This window comes from Danio rerio, chromosome 5 (assembly GCF_049306965.1).
Source record: "Danio rerio strain Tuebingen ecotype United States chromosome 5, GRCz12tu, whole genome shotgun sequence".
Lineage (NCBI taxonomy): Eukaryota > Metazoa > Chordata > Actinopteri > Cypriniformes > Danionidae > Danio > Danio rerio.
Genome location: NC_133180.1, coordinates 29,240,001 through 29,259,199, shown reverse-complemented (window position 1 = coordinate 29,259,199; position 19,199 = coordinate 29,240,001). Strand labels below are relative to the sequence as shown.

The 19,199-nt window shown below is 38.3% G+C and overlaps 1 protein-coding gene across 7 annotated transcripts in view; it reads left to right on the top strand.

Moving 5' to 3' along the window:
- Positions 1 to 19,199, top strand: part of tncb (tenascin Cb) — a 129,666-nt gene that overhangs the window by 46,531 nt on the left and 63,936 nt on the right. For 3 of the 7 annotated variants that reach the window (XM_073949758.1, XM_073949757.1, XM_073949756.1), the window contains exon 1: positions 18,306 to 18,613. The exons of 1 other annotated variant lie outside the window; for it this stretch is intronic. The gene's annotated coding sequence lies outside the window, so the exon portion shown is untranslated. Of the gene's footprint in view, positions 1 to 10,352; positions 10,475 to 18,305; positions 18,614 to 19,199 lie in introns of those variants that run through there. 3 more of the 7 variants (XM_068221089.2, XM_021475994.3, XM_073949760.1) reach the window with 2 other exon arrangements.

Sequence of the window (19,199 nt, the reverse complement as noted above, 5' to 3'; positions counted from 1 at the left end):
CTAATAACCAAGTAATCATATCATATCACTATTTGTACGGTAAATAATATTTTAAAGCATGTAAACAGCCAATCCTACTTGTAAACTTAATATTTCAAAAACACAAAATCTTCTCATCTCGTCACATTTAGCTTTTCAAGTTCCACAAGCCATTAATTTTTTTATTTAGAAAAGCATACTTTGAGGAAAATGGACTTGTAGCTTGCCTTAATCTGTAGTTTAACATTTCATTTTTGAATCAGTTGTCAAAAATGAATTATTTGGACTCTTCAATCTCACCTTGCTGTTTCAAAGTTAAACTGTTAATATTATTGTTTTTTATCTGTAAATCATAAACCCCACCCACTTTAATTTGATTGGTCACCTCAATCTTCTGGATATGGACTTGTCTTGTTGACAATGTGTGTGTGTTTTTTTTTTACAAAGTTAGAGTCATAGCAGCCTAAAAAAAAAAAAAAAATTCAAATACGTTTTAAATCATACTAGCATTACAGCAATGCAAGATCTTTTAGGGAAGACAACTTGACACATTCTGATCTTAGTCTTTAAGGTACACTAATCAAATGTTGACACTTTTTTTTTTTGATTTTGATCAGTGAAACTACCAAAACAAACACCCCCATTGATACCTCTACTATCATTACCAGACACACCTCTCACTGCTAATTGGCTGAAAGTGTGTTCTGGTACTTGGTCAGAGACTATGATCAAGCTTATTTCTCAAAAATTGACTTAGTGTACCTTTAAAGTGTGTGTTTGAGAGCACACATTTAGCTAAGACATGTAAAGAAAGACATATAAATGAGGTGTGTGTACCGACTGCACACACACTTTTCTAATTCTGACATTGCTGTATGTAGTATGAAGTTAACTGTGCTGTGCTGACACATTCAGACTGATCTGAGATCTCTTCCTCTGTCTCTCTCATAATAGGTCTTGCATATGGTTTTATAGAATGGAGCTGCTCTGAGATCAGAATAAGAAAGAGCATTCCCAGCAGCTCTCCATAGAGATGCCATGCTTTAACCTCAGCGCAGCTCATCTGCCCTGTAAAATAGCCCTTATCCTGCTCTTTGTTCATTCTCCGCCCTCTCATTCAACTGAACAGAGATGCATGGTGGAAAAGAGACAAAGAGCCAGTGAGAGTGAAGACGATCCACAGCTCAGACTGATCACAAAGCTCCCGAGTCCTAAAAGAGACTATGCAGGAAATCTCTTGTCATGCTCGCACTGCTAGAAGTCCCACACCCACACCCAGTCCATTCAGCAGCTCAACATCCCATATGACTTTCAGAAATTCAAGAATATAAAAAAATATTATAATGAAAATTTTTATATAAATATCCCCTCCCCATATGTTCTAGTTGATATTTGACATTTTTGTATTTGACATTGTATCGAACTTTATTAGATATATTAATTGCCTCTTATTGTTTACTAAATATATAATTGTTTATTAAATTCAGAAATGTTAATACTACTACTACTACTACTAGAACTCCTCCTCCTCCTTCTCCTACTACTACTACAACTACTATTACTACTAGAACTACTACTATTACTACTACTACTAATAATAATAATAATAATAATAATAATGATAGTTATTATTATTATTAGTAGTAGTAGTAGTAGGAGGAGGAGGAGGAGGAGGAAGAGGAGGAGGAGGAGCCGTAGTAGTAGTAGTTGAGGATGCTCTGATCAGGATTTTTGTAAAATAAATACCAAGTGCCGATTCTTTGTCGTATGATTGGGTGATAGGGAGTACCGATTCTGATGCTTCAAGCTTTATAATGCATTAAGCACATTTTTCCTCTAAGTATGATACACAAGTGGAGATCTCTTCTGACCTTAGATGATAAATTAAGAATGCTGCATATAATCCCTTAAACATGTCTCTTATTGCCATTTAGGTGTCATGGCCAGAAGCAGATTTACAGAAAATAATAGATAAAACATAAAACAAGCTGGTAAGAAAAATGACAATGCAATTTGGAAACATTGCAAATGATTGAAGAATTCAACATGTCTCAATGAAGAAAAAGTTTGGAGCGCATCTTTGATGCATAAGAAGTTACAATGCACACATGTAAATCCATTATTTCTGTACTTAAAGTAAATATTCAGCTTATTTTTCATGTATAAGCGAGTGCAGCCATTTGAATCTTTTTGGCTCGAGACATCCGGTCTCATTAACTTCCATTCATTTTTAGACGTTAAAAACAGCTTGTTATGCTGCTTGATGTTGCAAACTGATCTTTTTCTTATTATATCATTCTACTTGGTCTCTATAGTCATGCAAACACTTGTTTGTAGAGCAAGCAGTTTGACCCTTTTCTGACATTATTTATTCCTAGTCATTTCTCCCATAGGTGACTGACTTGGAAGTTCTAAAACAATCAAAAAAACAAGCGCACTTCCGCATTGAAGAATAAGGTCAATACACTACTGGTTATTTCAGTAAGTATATTAAAAAAAGTTATATAATTAAATATTCATGTAAAAATGTTTTATTTATGTAATATTTCCAGCCAGGTTTTGGTGAACTTGCAATATCGTCAAAAGCACAGAACATTGACTTTTTTAGGCCTAATGTACATGCAATGGAAAATGAAATGCAAGGTCATTCAAATATTTTTCTCGTCTCCAACTAACAAAAACACTTTAAGATTGGTTCATGAGATCTGCCAGGTCAGCGAGTACCAATCGAGTCATTAAATGTGATTATCAGCCGATACTAATCTCTGGCTGATCAATTGGAGCATCCCTAGCAGTAGTAGTACCCATAATAATAATAATAATAATAATAATAATAATAATAATAATAATAATTATGCTTATTTTTGTTTATTTTTTAATTATAAAAATATCAAAAGTCTATAACCCTCTTTTAACGACATTATTTCCATATACTGTAAGTGCATAGATGAAATATGTAACCCTGGACTACAAAACCTTGTTTTTGTATGTTGCTCAATTGCCAGATGCATTGTAAACTGTAGATCAAAATGGTTTCTTTTATGGCAAAATCATTAGAATATTATGTTGAGATCCTGTTCCAAAGCGATATTTTGTCAATTCCCTACCATAAATATATAAAAGTATTATTTTTGATTTAGTAAAATGCATTTAAGCATTTCATTTAGACAACTTTAAATTCTATTTTCTTACCATCATACCAGATTTACAAACAGCTTCTAGCAATTTCAACCCAGTATTGTAGCATTATAGCAAGGTATACATCAATAAAAAATGTATTTATTCAGATTTCAAGTGATGTAAACTTCTCAATTTTGGTTAAAAAATGACATTTATGACCAGTGGTCCAGGGTCACATATAGGGTCAAATAAAATAAATAAATAAATAAATAAATAAAGAGTACTGCACAAAATCTAAGGTTTAAACCACTTATTTTAGATAGTTATCAACTACAAATGAAACAAATGATTAGTTTCCTAAACTACAGGATTAGTGGAGCAGGTATCGTATTGCTTCACCGGTTGTCCTAAAGCTTAGTCTTGTCTGTAGCATGCAGTCAACATGTGTTATTGCGCTCCAAGCTCCGAGAACCAGAGACATAAACCTCTAGGACATCTTAATCTCTGCAAAAATATACCCTGACACACAGTTTTGTGCCTCTACCTGCTTGGTATGAATAAATCATCCGTCCAAACTGGCGTTCTGTCTCTCTCTACTCTTCATTCCCAGCGCTGCTGGAGATATGGCTTTATACTCGGCAGGCCCGGACAAACGCTCATATTGAGCTCAATATTTCCTGAGTCGATAGGGTGAAGAGAAGGACTGCACATCTGTGATAAAAGTGCCACGACATGCCTTAACTGATGTATTACCCCATTTATTTGGGAAGGAGAGGCAGGGGACACTGGATAAGAGTGTTGTCTTTTGTCACAACTGGTGAAAGTCAGAGGACGCAGACAGTTTTTCCTCAGTGTTGTACGTGACATATGTTAGAGTACACGTATATGAACATAAAATCAGGCTATGAAATAGAGCAGCAGCTTTCATTTTTTGTACTAATAGTCATAAAAATATGGGATTATGTGTTAGAATCAGAACTGAAAAAAAATAAAAAGATAACATAAAAATGTGTAAAGGTTGTAATCAATTTATTGGAAATTGCATTGGTTTTAATGTAAACTGTATGTCACAGTAATAGGTGGGAAAAGGAGTGAGGACTCAAATGCAGGGAAATAGATGAGTATTTATTAATAATAAAATAAAATAAAATAAAATAAACAGCAAAACAAACTACCCCAAGTGGGAAAACATTAAGAAAAAGCAAAAAAAAACTCTCTGCTGGCAGAATACGAAAGGACTGGAACATGGATACTGGAACTGGCACAGGACAGCTGACATGAGGAGACAGGAGGAGACTATAAGCAGAAAGAATTAACAAACAAACAAGTTAACTGAATCAATTAATATTGAGTTAACAAGGAGGCAGGAACTAGACAATAGACGGGAGAGCACATGACGCAAAGAGACAAGACAAGTCTGATTTCCAACCCTCCGACAGCCCTGCGCTGCAGTAGGGAGTGTTGTAAATGTGTAATTCACACTACTTGTGTGTACCCCTTAAACAAAACAATAGTAGCGACTGTGGGAAAAGAACAGTTTCAAAAACATCTTGTAAACCGGATGAGAAGTGCCGCTGGTGAGTGTACACTCATAGAAAACAATATTTAGATCTTTAAAAGTTGAACAATCATTGATTTCCACCTGTTTTTATCCTTAAATGTGAATTAGAGTTATTTCTACATAAATACACACACATTTCTTGGGTAAACCCATAACTGACAAAGAAACTATACAGTAGAAGATAGAAACCCCACTGCCTTCTAGCATTTCTGAAGTGTGATTGTCAGAACAACACAAACAGAATTCAGCGGTATGAATGCTCAGAGCAGCTACGTGCTACACACTTTTAAAATATCTGTAAATTAGTGGTTTTCTGTATTTTGTAATTGATGTTTTTATTATTTTTATTTTCCCAGTTTATTTATGCTTTTGAATTGCATTATGAGACCTCAATCTTTCTTCCAACAACTGTTAACCTTGAATAGTTCATTAAATGGATTTTATTAACATTTTTAATAGTTTAAAATGATATATTGTCTGGGTTGGTGTTGTATATTATGGTACAACAACCTTGTAATAAACTGCCAGTACATTTTCTGTTATTTTACAGATGTATTTATCTCTATATTAATCCTTATACATGATATTATTTCAAACTACTAAAATGTCAATTAAAGTCATTGGGCTCTTTTTTTAACAATCTGGGCGCTAAGTCTAAAGTGCATGGCACATGGCACAAAAGCATTAAGGTTGTGTCCGAACCCACTTTTGCTATTTTAAGGATGAGAAAATAAAGTGTTTGCTGTGGCCCATGGTCTAACAGGGTTGTGCTTATTATTTTAATGAATTATGGGTGTGTTTTGAAAATAAACAGACCATCTGCAGTGTGAGGATAAAGAACAAGCCTTTTCCATTTGGCCTCTTTACTTTCTCTTTCTCTTTGCTATTACTCTTTATTCCTTCACTTTTGTGGATAAGGAAACGGTGTTGTACCCACTCCACTGAAAACATTCATTAGCCTACATATTTAATTTAGTTTTTTAAGGGCAACAAAATGGTTTCAAAACTATTTCTAAATTCAGGTTTAATTTTCAGCAATTGAATAAATGAACAATAATAACCAATCGTGGTCAAAAACCTGAGTTCTATCCAAACACACATCCTTTTCTTATGCCCCAAATGGTCCAAAACTCGGCAGGAGGACTAATCAAAACTTTTTTATTTTTATTAAAACAAATATAAATATGCATATAATAAATAATACTGCTACTAATAATAATAACATTACACATAAGCAAGTTTTCATGCATAAACTGAATAAAAGCCCCCCGAGATGAAGAAGGTATGGAGGCAGTGGTTTTTGTATTTATGTAGAAAATAATATATTTGAAACATTTTAATCCTTTAATTATTTCTCATTTATAAAAATATTTGTGTATTGCTCCACATCCTGCGTGTATTAAGTAATGTGCAGGCATTTAAGGCACACAACTAACGCGCTCTGCGCTGGAATTTAGACCTGCTTTCAGCTGGTCAATTGCACAGTCTACTTTATTTCCTCAAAATAGCAAAGCGCCAACAATCCGCTTCCTTACATTCTACACACCTCCATTCTAGACCAGCACAGCCATGAGTCCACAAAGCGGCGCAAATGGATTTGCTATTTAAACAACATGCATGGCACAAAACAGGAAAATTAGGGTTGGATTGGTCTGAAAATAGCAACACATCACTTCAAACACGTCTTGCACCTTATTGCACCGGTTGTATGATAGGGCCCATTACGTTAAACTGTAGAGTTTAATTTTCAATATCAAAATTCAAAGTCCAATAATGCAATTTACAACTGTAAATAAACAAAAAACACTTGTGAATCACAAAATATGGACACTTTTAATTAGCAATTTTTTACAGTGTATATTTGCACTGTGCGGCACAGTAATCGCCTAGTGCAGAATTATAAATTAGGCTTTGCTCTGCAGCTACAGTACTTATCAAATAGCAGTCATTAGAGGATTAGTAGACTGTGCTTAACACCCTAATAGAGGAAGTAAACAGTTTTTCCTCAAGAGTTGTACGTGTCGGTTGGTTGAGGATTACATGGTGTTTGTGAGCCTTTGTACAGTGTCATCAGAGCTGTTTGGGGAAAGGGAGACGGAGAAGGACAGAGGGTGTCTTGAAAGAAAAGAAGGAGAGATGAAGAGAGGAGTGAAATATCAGACATGAGGGGAGAGTTGGACATCAATCACTAGAGCTTGTCAGAGAAGAGCTCTGAATCAGATTCATTATGTCTTCAAGCGGCTCTTCACTATCTTGTCTCTTATAAAATTGTGCTGCGTAAAACCAAGGAACATTTTCATGAGGTACAGCATATGGAAAAAGAATAAGGGTGCAGGAGCAGACTGAGTAAAGAAGACATTATAAACCTTATCAGCCTTGCTCATGAATATTAATTAGGTGACATAGTGCTCACTTAGTAGTCATTATCTGGTTACTAAAAGGAATACAGTAAGTGCATAGTTTTACTTCTAGAATGTAATAGTTATTTTAAAAAAAGCAGGAAAGTTGGACAAGCATGGAAATTTCACACACTGTGTAGTTTGCTATGGTCCTTCCTTTTCCATGTACTATATAAAGTTACAGTTGATTCATCTGTTACTTTGACTTTCCAGCATTGTTTAACTTGACCTCTGGCAATCCATCAAAGCCTCATCCCTGACCACTGGCCACTGTAAACACATTGTAGGTAACGCTTGGTGACTCCCTTTAGTCATTAAAAGTTAAGTTCAGGTTCTTTACTGATGAAACCATTATTTTTTTGCAAGAACCGTGCAATGTTTCGGAGACTGAAAGCACATGCTTTTAAGCACACTCTCAGAAATAAAGGTACAAAACCTGTTACTGGGGCCGTACCTTTTCAAATGTTACATTTTCACCATACATGCCCACATTTGCCACTTTAGGTAAATAATATTACCTAAAATGCACAAATCTGTACCTCATAGTACCATAAAGGAACAAAATTGTACATTTTAAAGTATGTGCACCTATAAGATACAAAAGTTTTGAAAAGGTACCGCCCCAGTGATAGTTTTTGTACCTTTATTTCTGAGAGAGAAGCAAAAATATTACTATAAAAGATATATATGTACACACACACACTACCTGACAAAAGTCTTGTTGTCGATCCCAGTTGCAAGAGCATCAAAAATTAATTTGACTTCTAGTTGATCATTTGGAAAAGTGTCAGGAGGTAGATTTTTCCGATATATCATTTGTTAAAATGCATCCTGAATCATCACAAATATTGCAGAAGTACTAGACTTGCATGGACCCAATATTCTCTTAGAAATCAGTCAAGTTTGGTGAAGGAAAAATCATGGTTTGGGTTTGCATTCAGTATGGGGGCTTGCAAGAGATCTGCAGAGTGGATGACAGCATCAACAGTCTGAGGTGTTAAAACCTTTTTAGTGTCCATTACATTACAAACCCCAGGAGAGGGCAAATTCTTCAGCAGGATAACGCTCCTTCTCATACTTCAGCCTCCGCATCAAAATTCCTGAAAGCGAAGAAGGTCAAGGTGCTCCAGTATTGGCCAGCTCGGTCACCAGACATTAACATTATTGAGCATGTCTGGGGTAAGATGAAGGCAGAAGCATTGAAGATGAATCAAAAGATTCTTGATAAACTCTGGGAGTCCTGCAAGAACACTGTCTTTGCCATTCCAGATGACTTTATTAGAAAGTTATTTGAGTCTTTGCAAAGATAAATGGAGTCATGCACAATATCAATTATTGATATTATATTATATATTATATATTATTATATTAATAATTTCCACTGCAGCATGACTTCATATTCTATACTGAACAATATGTCTGTTAAGTGAAAAGACTTTTGTCTAAGCAAAGTCAGGCCTTACTGTCCTAATTAAATAATTAAAAATCAAGGCATGATCATATTTTATTTTGGTAAAATAAGCATAATCTAGAGGCCACTTCTAATACCAAATGATCAACTAGAAAGTTACTATTTGCTGTTCCTTAAACTTGGATAAGTGTGAAGACTATTTTCAGGTAGTGTACATTATATTATAGTATTATTATATTGCTTTAATAACATTTATATACTTTAATACCATTATTATTAAATAATAATAATAATTAATAATCTAGTATTTAATAAGCCACTGAATTATTATTTAGAGTGAGTAAACATTACAGCAGACAGCAAAACTATATACTAAACATTTTGAGCTTGTGTTACGTGCAGTAATGTAAGAGAATATTTGTTTGCTATTTTATTTTATATTTTTTTATTTTGTCACATTAAGACTGAACTTACGATTATCAATGACAAAGTTTAAATCACATCTGGCCTGCATGCTTTGACAACACTTTTATGTGATGTATAGAAATATAATCAGCATGTAAAGAGTAGCTGGAATACTGTGGCTGACAGAACACATTTGACCACGTGAACATGTACAACAACACTCTAATTGTACGTGTTCTTGACTGCTTTGGAAGTGGTTGAAAATTCAAAACACTTCACACTCTGTTTACACCTGTATTTAGCATCTTCTGCTTCTTATAGTATCGAAAATGCATTTAAATAGAGGGCCTACATACAGTACATCTGCAACTAGCAGTCATTAGATTAGAGTGTCTACTTGCAGGCATTTTGCTGACTATAACTAATTTTCCATGTCTACCTATCCTATACAAACCCATACATAACAGTCTACTTATACTAAATTAACACTGTAATGAAAGTTAGTTCACACATACTGTAGTTGCAAAGTTACTTACAATCAAAGAATGTCTAGAAAAGACCATCAAAATAAAGTGTAAACTACACGTATAGACATTTCAGCTCACTCAGCTCACCTAACAGGTCAATACTTTCTTGCATTAAATATAGCCGACATACCAATCCATCTCTGTGGTCCTCCATCTGTTGATAGGCTCCCTTAAATAAGAACTCCACACAGTCGTTATGTGCAGTGTCATCAGATTTTTAAAGCAACGGTTATAAGCAGATGATGGGAACTAAAGCTTTTAGATTTTGAAGCTGCCTGTTCTGCAGATTCCTACAGAATTGGAGTGGCTATATTTCAGAACCCCACACATTCACTGCAGCTTGCAAGTAGTTGTTTGGTAACACTTTAGTCCAAATCCTAACCTAATCCTAATCCTACCCAAAACCTGAACCCAACTTCTACCTTACTAACTATTAATAAACAGCTAATTACTAGTTTATTAAACTAGTAATGTTACCCACATAGCAAAATATCCAACCCAGGCTCATTTTAAAAACGTAGTCCCATGGACGCTTCTGGAGACCACGAAAAACATCCCATGAGGTATTATTTTTGCAGTTTTTGTTTTCACAAATTCATGAGAGGGCTCTGTGTGCACTTTTTTTGCTTCTCAAATGTCTCTCGCGAGTGCAGTTCATGCCTGCGCTGTTCTCGCGTAAACCCACCAGAGGCTGCTGTCGACCGACTGAATGATTGACTGGGTGACCGGCCAATCGACTGACCCACCCTCCTCCATCCCTAAACCAAACCAATTTTAAAGATTGACCCACCTGCTTACCTTCCTTAACCCAACCGATGGTTTACAAAAGCCCTGGTCTGATTATTACCACGTTTTCAGATTTTACCACATTCTTAGCCTATTGTTCACCCGATTAGTTTTTTTGGATTCTGTTTTACTCTTACCTGATTTTTGGAACCGCTCTTCCCCAGATTCGAACCCGATAGTGGTCAACTCCTCTCTGCGTCTCAAGTCTGAAGACAGACACGACGAGCTAACTGGAAAAACTGGTTGCAGCAGGAAGGTCCTCCACACGGTGGTAAGCAGTCAGCCGGTAAGCGTCAAAAGGAACGGCGTCATACAGCCCCATAGCATTCCCTTAAAAAAATGAAATGCAGCCATACGTACCTCCGGCTACATAATTTCCGGTCTCCAGAATTGTCTGTGGGACTACATTTTCAGAATGAGCCTGTGTTGAAAATATCTCTGGGTCAACTCTGGCCCACACAACCAGCTTTCCGTCTGACTTTCAGACAAGGACCAAACATGGTCCATATCTGGGCCAAGTCTCAGCCAAGTTAATAACCCGTAATTGGGCCTGAACTGGGCCAGATATGTTGATGTGTCTTGACTGCAATGAAATTGATAAACTCATGAAGCATTAGGTGCACAATGGGTGTGCTTTTTCTCGAAGCAACCTGATTGGTAGATTTCTTTTTTCCTTTATTCAAAAAATAATACAAATTTATTTTAACTCTGGGTCAAGATAGGCCAAACTTACATGGTTTACATAACCATTATTAGCATTTGGTACAAATACTACATTTGATATCTGCCCCAAATATTGTGTGCCGCCCTAAAGACAGTGCCACCTCTGCCAAACCTGGGCCGTGTTTGGCTTACATGCTGTATGCCAGCGCCGGATGAATGCCTGCTGTGCCAGCTTTATGCCAAATCTAGGTCAAAATTCTTTGCTACCTCGGCAGTTAATGGTTTGTTAATACCATGAATTGTGACCTGAACTAAAGTGTTAGCATTTGGTTGGCCTGATTCATTTATTAGCAGTTCTGACAATGACAAAAATCATTCATTCATTCATTTTTTTTTCGACTTAGTCCCTATTCATCAGGGATCAAAGAGCGAAATGAACCGGGAACTTATCCAGCATATGTTTTTACACAGCGGATGTCATTCTAGCTCCAACCCAGTATTGGGAATCACCCATACACCGTCACATTCACGCACATACACTACGGCCAATTTAGTTTATTCAATTCACCTATACCCAGGGCCGGCGCGTCTATAAAGGCGACCTAGGCGGCCGCCTATGGTGGCAGTATAGAGAGGGCGGCGTCAGCGACACCTCCCTTACCACCCGCATCCTCAGTTATGTCCGCGACACCTTCTTCACCTCCCGCATCCTCAGTTATATTCACGCATAGGCAACAGAATAGTGAGGGCGGCGTCAGTGATACCTCTATCAGCGCCTGCGTGTCCACAGTTATATCCGCGCATAGGGCGACAGAATAGAGGTCCGCAACACCCACGCATCCTCAGTTATATCCGCGCATAGGGCAGCATAATAGAGGTCTGCGACACCTCACTTCATTTTCATATCCAGTCACTTTCATCCAGTCATATCACTGGATCGCCCTCTGCCTAGAGCGGCAGTTCAGCTTGCTCCGGCCCTGCCTATACCTGCATGTCTTTAGAATGTGGGGTAAACCGAAGCACCTGAAGGAAACCCACGTGAACACAGGGAGAGGATGCAAACTCCACACAGAAATGCCAACTGATCCAGTCAGGACGAAAACTAGCAACCTTCTTGCTGTGAGGCGACAGTGCTAATCACTGAGCCACTGTACCGCCCCATGATACATCATGGCAGGCTGTTTATAATATTAAAGCATAGTTCACCCAAATATGATGAATTACTGTTAATTTACTCCCTCTCATGCCACCTGAGGGTGATAGATTTTTTCATAAGTAGAACATTAAAGAAGATTTCTAGCTGAATCCTTAGTGATTCATAAAATGCAAGTCAACAGCTATCGGTAAAAACATACAGGCAAAAGACAAATTAATACCCGTGGCTCATGCTGATGTTTTTTATTCAGTCGATGGATTAGTCTGTTCAAGAAACGGAATATTATTTACAGCATATTACCTTTAATCCACAGCCTCTGCAAAACAGTTAAGTACAAGCAAGTTTAATTTTAATGAGCAACACAAGATATAAATCCCCAGTCTCTTTAGTAAACATACTTCACAAGTTCTCACATCATTGAGAGCATTTTCTGTGCAGACTGATCATTCTGCTTTTTAAAAACAGCATGTTAAAATAGGGAATCTGCTCCATCTCATTGCGATGCAGTTCTTTCAGTTCAGCTATAGGTCATGGCCTAACTGACTTATCCATCTTCTTTTGATTACACGTCTTTATGTGATACGAATTCACAGGTCAAAGTTCACCAGACTTTGAGACGGGAAAATGCGGAACAACTTAACCCAAGCTTGCATTTCCGGTGTCTAGCATTAGCATGTGTATGAATGGAAGTTGGCAGTGCGGTAGCGCATTGGGTATCGCTATCTCCTCGCAGCAAGAAAATCGCTGGTTCGAGCCTTGGCTTGGTCAGTTGGCATATCTGTGTGGAGTTTGCATGTTCTCCCTGTGTTGGCATGGGTTTTCTCCAGGTGCTCCAGTTTCAAATACATGCACTGTTGATGAATTGGGTAAGCTCAACTCAAAATAAGTTCAGCCAATCTTAATATCTAAATATCCAATCAACAGCCAGAGAATAGTTCCATAACTCTGGTAACATGTGTTTTCATTTCCAATTATAAGTTATGCTTTGATTTATGTCATAATATGGAGGGAAACCGTAGATCTACTGTTTCCTCACAACTTACAGTCCGTTCTACAGAATTATGCAGATTTCTCTGTAAAATCAGAGCAGAAAGTTGTCTTTTAAGTATTAACGAGGTTTTCAATAATATCCTGTCTTCATTGTTGGAATTCTTCCGAGACGATCATAGTTGATTGTCTGTGAGAATGCATGCATGCAAATTAGCATGAAACCTGGATCACACAGACCTCGCATGCATGCAAACAAGCCTGCAAACTTAGCCTATATTTGCATAAATGTTAATGATGTATGAGTGTTTGAGCTGCCTGTGTCTCAGGAGCTGTGGGAAGCAAGCGTCCGTCCATCTCTTATTCACTCTATACAATCCTGTTTGAGCACAGACATCTCTGTCAACCCCCATCTCACCGCTTTCACAGCACTCACAATGTCGTGAGCTGCTCTGAAGGATACCATTTATTTGTTTTACTATAATTTGTTCAGCGCTGTTGGTGATAAAGGAATGTGTAGGCATTTCCATCGCCCTGCTGAATAAAAAAAAAAAACACACCATGCCTTTTATAAAAACATACAGAACCGAGGAAGAATGAAAGATGCAGATTCTGCTCTCTAAATTACCCAGAACGATAGTCAATGTTATTTAGAGCTGAGCCTCCTTTTTTCCATCGTATCATCAAAATGGGTAAAAAGACCTTCAGTAAATGAGGTAAAAACAATATATTGAGCAGTGTAATGTGATCATGTGGTGTTTATCATGCAGTTTCTCGGAGAATGTGCTAATCTTTCATTTTAATGGATCTTCACATACTTTGCTACCAGAGAGATGCTTGTCTAATATGAGCTAACAAAAGCAAAAGCCTGACAAAATTTTGTTGGCTCCTGAAGTCTGAACCCCTAAGAGGTTGTCGGGTCACCAGGGTCATCTAGGAAAAAAGAGCCTAATCTGCTGTCTTTGTCCTCTGAAATTTACAGGCTTTTTATGTTTACGTGCACCATGATGGCGACCTGTGTGTGGTCCGAAACTTTCCTCACTCAGACTACATCACCAAATCACATGTGTCTGCAACAATTCTTTCATCCCTTCTCTTGTTTTGCTCTCTATATTATGTAAAAAGCTCCCCACGAGAGCCGTAATGGCTGTTTTTCATTTCCCAAAGCCTAATGACCATAATTCACCACATAACTGGATTAATGCATGAATGTGGAAGGGCAGAAAATAGCCTTTCACCTCTTCCTGTGCTGCTCTTTATTCACGCCAATCCCTATCTTTACTTTATAAATTATGAATCAAGCCCAATTATTGCCGTGGGCCCATTTCACTGATGGCCTGTTTCTCCTTCCACTTAATCTATGCTTTTTACGCTCACATAGGCTATTAGTGTTTAATTTCCTAACCCTGGTGGCAAAAGCAAGGCTTGCAACACTTGAAGAGTAACTTCTACAAGGCGTCCGAACGACCTTCCCTCAGTTAAGCCGTCCTGCACAGACTCCCTCCTGCATAATAGATAACTGGAAGACTTGGGAGGAGACTGAGGGCATGGGACACACGCCAGTATTACCTGGGAATTCATTTTTAATGAGGTAAACAGGTCTGTCCGGGTCATGAGGTTGACTGTGAGTTGTGAGTCCTGTCTCATCATTGCTACCTTCTCCTCTGACACTTTACCCAGCCGCAGGCAGGGCTTCTCCGCTCATAATTAGATCTCACTTGCGCTGATAGAAAGTGCCCTGCTAGCCGTCAAGCCCTCCTCGCTCTTTCTTCGAATGGACTGCCACCAATTATGTGGGTAAATGAACTGAACGCGAGCTGTGCTCTCAGCAACCTTTTCTTTAATTTGTACAGCCGGTACCTCTGGGTAGATTCAGTTATATGCAGCAAATGTGGAGTAATGTGGAAAAATATGTACTGAGACACTGCGAGAGGAAATTTATGTTTAGAATTATATGAAAGTGTACGTCTTGTCACTCTGAGTTTAAGACCTGTCTAAAAAAGTACTTTTTAAAGTGATTAGAGACAGCTACACACTTTCTGTTTCTTGGCAGAAAGTTCTGCTTTAATTAAAAACTGCTCATTTATTCCAGTGACATGTTCTTTTTTGTTCTGTTGGTAAGTAGCTTTGCTACATTGTTTGTTTTTTATTGGTTCTGTGCTCGGGTTTACTTTAAGGGGAGCTGAGATAATAACTAAACACACACTAACAATGAAAAATATCTCTCTATATGTATTTGAGGCCTAAATAATTGGAGGGAATCATATTTTCTAAACAGTATGTTTGAATAAACAGATGAATCACAAGGCAAAAACAATGATTTACTCAAGTCACATCCTGTAAGGCTTTGAATATAGAAAAGCATATTTTTAGATCAGTTATATAAATGATCTAAAAAAAATCAGTTAAGAGTAAATGTATTTGAAGTGTGATGCCGTCTGTTCATTAATTCATAAGCACTTTGATTTGTGCCAGAAAAATATGGCTCTGATCAGTCCGTAAATTATACAATCTGAAATTAATATAATTACATGTTTTAAATAATATTTAATATTTAAAAGTATATTTCATTGAGTTGCATGTGATTTATATATATATATATATATATATATATATATATATATATATATATATATATATATATATATATATATATATATATATATATATATGCATCCATACATACATCCATACATACATACATACATACATACATACATACATACAGTATGTTGCGTCACCACAAGAAGGTCCCTGGTTCGAGTCCCAACTGGACTGGAACCAGGGACCAGAATATATATATTCAGGCAACGGTTCAGGCAGGCTAATGGTGTAATGGTGTGGGAGATATTTTCTTGGCACATTTTGGGCCCATTAGTACCAGTTGAGCATCGTGTCAACACCACAGCCTACCTGAGTATTGTTGCTGGCCATGTCCATCCCTTTATGACCACAGTGTAACCATTTTATGATGGCTACTTTCAGCAGGATAACACACCATATCATACAGCGTGAATCATCTCAGACTGGTTTTTTTAACCTTGACAATGAGTTCACTGCACTCAAATGGCCTTCACAGTCACCAGAACTCAGTCCAATAGAGCACCTTTGAAATATGGTGTAACGGGAGATTCACATCATGGATGTGCAGCCGACATGTCAATATGGACCAAAATCTCTGAGGAATTTTCCAGTATATTGTTGAACCTATGCCATAAAGGTTTAAGACTTTAAAGTCTTAAAAAGTGGGTCCAACCCAGTACTAGTAAGGTGTACATAATAAAGTAGCTGGTGAGGATGTATACTGTATATATTCACTTTTCATTGGAAAAGTGAAGTGAAATGTACCACAGAAAAGGTACATTTCACTACACTTTTCCAATAAAACCTCCACAAAAGGCATTATATAATCTACTATTTTTTCACCATTAATACCCTAAACTAAATTAATTGTACTAAACACATTTGTTGAAGCAAGCGTACCATTTTACTTTGCTATTACTCAGCTTTGAGCTTTGTCAAATCATGTTTCGTATTTGGCATCACAGGTGCAGTGTTGCACCAGCTGAGCTACCAAACACTATTTTCTTCACTAACTCAGAGGATTTTCAGACTTCTTTATAACACTTCTACAAGTCTCACAAATAAAGCTGGGTTTCAGCAGCTTGTGTGTGGTTACGGCTGATGGAGAAAGATGCGCGCACTGTTGTCATCTGGGAAATCAGCTGGTAGATGTATTTTCCTCTGGATGTCAACAGCACAGGGACGCCTGACGAACCCAGAGTGCTCCCGCTCCCACTGCTATTCCCCGAGAAGTGCTGTGATTCGGTGAAGGGAAGAGTGTGAGGGAAAGGTGAGAGTACGAACAGATGGAGAGGGTGATATGTGTTCTCAGGAAGATACAGACCCTGAGAAAGAGATGCATAGACTCTCGCACACACACACTCGCAATCACTCAGTGATGTACATGCACTTCAGTGGTATTATTTTCTGCGCATATCAGCAGACATAAATAGATAGACATACTGGCTGGGTGTATGGCATTATGGTGGGCGTTATATTAATGCACTTCCATATATCTTTTCTAAAGGTTTGGCAGTTCACGTCTCATTCTGGCTGCATTTCCCTTCACCACCCACCACATGTATACAAAAACACAAACACGCACCATTACCGAGAGCATCTCTCGGAGGAGTTCACCTTGGGAAATATCCTGCAGGTATCATGTCATTGTACTTTTCCATTCAAGCCAAACCAGAAATTGATATCATATTTGCTGTTAAACTGGCTGGGCCTGATAGGAAATGTAGCGATTCTTGCTCTGAAATGAGACCTAGATTAAAATCCCATGTCGACTGGGCATATCATCACAGATTCATGACTTATTGAGCACAAGCTGATGGGGGTTGATTTTCCTCTCACTAGAAAAAAAAACACGTCCTTGATTCCTCTCTGGGGGTTCAAACACCCTGTCTCCACGGGTGCCTTCGTGTTGCCCCCCAAGAGGACTAAAGGTCAGTTTTTGACACGATGGCTCATCTTTAATGAAATATGTTTTGAAGAGCATCAGCAATCATTTGAATTTAAGGGAGAAAAATCCAATCCGCCTGCTCGTGTTCCGTGTTTATTTGTGGAAAAGCTCCTACTTGCGCAAAATGCCGGATACCGTAGAGTCTGGTAATTGCAGCTGGCTTGGTTGGATGTTCATCTACCTGCAGTGCACATGGGGGAGGTGTTTGTGGGTTGTGCAGATGGAAAGGTGAATAACCTGACACTCTGAAAGGGAAGAGTATTTACAGAAGCACCGGGGAGCACCGAAAAGCCGGAGGTTGCGGCGATGAGATGGTTCCACTTAGGAGAGATGTTGAAGGTTTGGAAAAAAGGGAGAACCAACCTTGACTAAAACGACTCTTTTAGGCGTCTTTTTTCTTTCCACAGCAAGGTTGGATTTGAGGGATTAAAGGTTGATTATGCTGATCACCGTACATAATCCCATCATCCGCCGTGTCATGCTCGTCATCAAACACACAAGGTCCTTCCTCCTTTATCCTCGCTGTTAATTCTAATCTGAAATGTATGTTAATGCAGCTTGGGATATATCCCTTTCAACCAATCATTGGCTGCTCCAGTTTTATAGTAAATGGTCTCTCTCTTTCTCTCTGTCTCTTTCTCCTCCTCTCCTCCCAATGTGTGTGCGTGTATGAGTTTGCGACTCAGCCTTGAGGCATCCCGTTTCAGCTCCTCAGCTTCCAGTCAGAGGGAGAAAAGGGGAGGGGGGTGTATATAAGAGTGGTAGGTGGGAGTGGGGTCTGACCGCAAAGTGTCTACTGTTTAAAAGAAAGGGACTTCTCCCTCCCTCTCTCTTTCTCTCTCTCCCTCTCTCTCTCTCTTTCACTCATTCCCTCTCTCAGCATCAGCAGACAGACACAGGCTGGATGGAGCACTCTCACTGAGAGCAGAGAGAGACAGGAGGGAATGACAGGACTGTCATCTGTCTAAAGAAAATTAAGAAGCACTTCAAGAGTCCCTGATGTTTTCAGCCCTTCGTTTGCCGTCACATTGCAGGTCCTAGACAGAGGCACGTCTCTGAGCCTGTAGAGGAGGACTGCTCACACTAAGGTAAGCTCGGATGCTCTTAGTCCATCTACCTGTTAGTGTGACAGACTTGTGTGCTAATTGAGAATGAGTGTCTGATGTGTTAGTAATTTAGCTCGTTCTTGTTTTAATGGTAACTATGAACGATGATTTGTAAAAAAGCAGACTATCTTTAGGTGTAGAGCAGCAGACACTGAGGCAGTAGCCCAAAAGTAAGGGATCTTTGTACCTAATTAGCACTAGAAACAGCTCATATTACCGCTCTAAGATACTAATGTGCACCTTTGAAAGGTGAACAAAGTTGCTTCTTTAAAAATACAATGCAATGGCAAGCTGTTGTACACCTAATGGTACAATGTTGCACCTTTTTTCTGCAGAATACCTTTTAACCAAGGACTTGAAGTCTAGTGCTAGTGGTGCATCAGTTTGCTTGAGGCTGCTCATTATGGTTTATAGGGGAAGTGGTCCACATTTGTTTTGAGCTCCGCAATTATTCCAGTTCAGCTTGAGGGAGGGAAATACAGTAGCGTGCGCTCTGATAGTTTTGCCGTAACTCTACACGTGGTGGGCTTGTCTGCAGCTGTGGGTCAGCCGGTGTCCGTTACCTGGC